Below are 3183 nucleotides of genomic sequence, written 5' to 3'. Positions count from 1 at the left end.
TATGTGGCCTGTAGTACATATTGAGGAACCTTTAATGAGGTTTGAGTAGTATAAAGTTGACTGAAGTTCAGGCTAAGAGAGTCCATGTGCCTGTGCTCTCACGTAGAACATGAGATTTACTTGGTCTTTGTTATGTGAATTTCTACCTTCCTTAGTGATACAAGGCATATGATATGTAACCACTAAATACAACAAATAATATAAGGAAAATATAATAACTCTCAAGCTTGTAGACACAGATGGGGGAGGCCCCGCCGCTCCCTGCCGCGCGGGCGCCACCTCGGCCCGGCGCCCACTTGGCCGGAGCCTTTCCCCGCGTCTGTCAGAGCCACGGTGTATGCTGAGCCTCTGCCACAGCCGGCTGCTGCACGTCCTGGGCCCGAGCTCCCCGCTGCTGACCTGCCCGCCGCTTCTCCGTGTTACTCGCCTCTGATCATGTTCGTCCTCGGCGGCTCTGGTGCCGGCAAGGGGACCCAGTGCGCCCGCTTTGTGGAGAAGTACGGCTACACACACCTTTCTGCAGGAGAACTTCTTCGTGATGAAGGGAATAACCCAGAGTCACAGTATGGTGAACTCATTGGAAAATACATTAAAGAAGAAAAGATTGTGCCAGCTGAGATGACTATCAGTTTGTGAATTAGGAAAGTGGATCAAACAACGGCTGCCGATGCCCAAAAGAATAAATTCTTGATTGATGGGTTTCCAAGAAATCAAGACAACCTTCAAGGTTGGAATAAGACCATGGGTGGGAAAGCAGGTGTATCTTTTGTTCTGTGTTTTGACTGTAATAATGAGATCTGTATCGAACGATGCCTTGAGAGGGGAAAAAGTAGTGGCAGCACTGATGACAACAGAGAGAGCTTGGAAAAGAGAATTCAGACTTATCTTCAGTCAACAGAGCCAATTACTGACTTATATGAAAAAATGGGGAAAGTCAAGAAAATAGATGCATCCAGATCTGTTGAAGAAGTGTTTGATGAAGTTGTGAAGATTTTTGATAAAGAAGGCTAACTCTAAACCTGAAAGCATCCTTGAAATCATGCTTGAATAATGTTTTGATAACTGCTGCCTAGCCCCTTTTTAAGGCAGTTTTAACCTTTCAAAATTACATCTTAATTAATGGCTAGAAAATGCATGGTAAAACATAAAATACATAGTAAGTAAATTTTTTTTCTCAGTCACAGGAGTAGATAATAATTTCAGGTTTAACTTCATGTTAGTTATTATGGTGCTCACAAAACAAAAGTATCTGCTAGTTCTTTGTTTTATTAAGAAGACTATCCCTTGTATAGTTTGTGCCTTCTGTGAGCATGTTTTATCCCTTTAGTAGTTACAACATGATGACTGGGCATGGTGGCCACACATACAATCCCAATACTCAGGAAGCTGAGGCAGGAGAATTGTTGCAAGTTCAAGGGCAACCTGGGCTACATAGTGAGTTGAAGGCCAGCCTAACCTACATAGTGAGACTATGTGTCAAAAAAAAATGTGATTACAACATGTTAGGATTAGGGATTCCCACTTCCTTTTCTCGAAGGTTTCAAATTCTAACCTGTTAAGTGAATTTGTGGACCAAATTTTAAAGGAACTTTTTGTGTAGTCAGTTCTTACATAAGGTGTTTGGTAAACAAACTCAGAAAATGGACTGCTAGCAGTGTTTTAATATTCATCAAATAACTGACCATTTCCTGTAGAAAGATAAAACTTAGGTTACGACAGCTTGTTCAAAATTGCATGATAGGCTATAGTCTTTGTTTCCAAGGTTTGCGTTGGGGTCACAAGGGATTCAGAGCCTGACAGAACTGTCAGCTTTATTATGACATAATCAGAGTTGTGTGGGGCAAGGATCACATGCAATAATTGTGTTCCTTTTGCTCTGTTACATAGTGTTATTCATGGTTAACCTGATAACAAGGTTCCTAGAAATAGAACCTTGAAATGCATGTGCTAGATTTATGTTGAAATGATTCAGTTCTTGAATTAGTAACAATTCAGTTTTTTTGTTTGTTTCCTAGACTAAATATAAGATTAGTGTAAAATTGCAAAAGGCAATCTAGTGATTAGATTTCCCATTTGTACTTGATTTTAGGGAATACTTTTTTCATAGTTATTTGTTTAAGAAGATTTAAAAATCATTGCACTTTAGTCAGAAAAATAATAAATATATCTTACAATGTTAAAAAAAAAAACTTCTAGATGTCCAAAATGCTGAATTTATGTTCTCTGAAACTGAGGAATGAATTCTAAGAACAATAGAGGTTAAGAGTTGAAAGAATTTATTAACAGAAGGATTCTGTGTAAGAGGGACAGAAAAGGATAAAAGATGGTCTGGAAAGTGGGTTGCTGGCTGACTCTGCTTCTCAAGGGTGTTTTATTGAGCAAAGCCACAAGGTAAGTAAGGAAAATTCAAGGTGGGGCAGAACTATAATCAATCAATAAGATTACAAGCACAATCAGTTAGCAAATATTGATCTAATGGAAAAAATTGCAGGATGGATGTGAGGTGGGACAAAACTATGGTCAACCCCTAAGATTATAAGTGTAGTCACTGGGCAATATTAATTAAATGGGGATCTAACTGGAAAGCAAGTCAAGTAACAAGTGCACATGGGATGGACAAGGACTTTGCCGGAAGGAATGAGGTGAGGAGGTTTGGTCCTGCACCCCAAGGTCTTTGTTGTCTACTTAAAATATCAATCACTGCTGTTTATCCCTAGGGGAAGTATGTGAGTACAGTCATTCTTTTCTTGAAGCCTGGCCTATAGTGAATGAACTTCCAGCTACAGTTGTCTTCCACATTGACCTGCTGAGGGCCCAGCCTTGTCTGACTGCCTACAATATTTCTGAATACTGTAGTTTTCATTGAAGAGATCTTTGACTTATTTTGTTAGATGGATTCCTAAATATTTCAATTTCTTGGATGTTATTCTGAAAGGTATGGTTTCCTTAATTTCTCTCAGTCTGTTTGTTATTTGTGTATAGGAATGCTATCGATTTCTGGGTGTTGACTTTGTATCCAGCTACACTGCTGAATTTGTTGATTAATTCAAGGAGTCTTCTTGTGGAGTTTTTGGGGTCTTCCATGGAAAGTATCATGTTATCTGCAAATAGTGACAGTTTTACTTCTTCCTTTCCTATCCTTATTCCTTTTATTTCTCTCTCCTGTCTAATTGCTCTGTCTAG

At 39.3% G+C, this 3183-nt stretch overlaps 1 pseudogene; it reads left to right on the top strand.

Annotated features, from left to right (window-relative positions):
• The first annotated feature begins 337 nt into the window (after positions 1 to 337).
• LOC102019952 lies at positions 338 to 1022 on the top strand (annotated as a pseudogene).
• Positions 1023 to 3183: the final 2161 nt, after the last annotated feature.

This window comes from Chinchilla lanigera, unplaced genomic scaffold (genome assembly GCF_000276665.1).
Source record: "Chinchilla lanigera isolate Chin_1 unplaced genomic scaffold, ChiLan1.0 scaffold00128, whole genome shotgun sequence".
Lineage (NCBI taxonomy): Eukaryota > Metazoa > Chordata > Mammalia > Rodentia > Chinchillidae > Chinchilla > Chinchilla lanigera.
The sequence above is the reverse complement of the archived record's forward strand: the minus strand, read 5'-3'. Positions and strand labels throughout refer to the sequence as shown.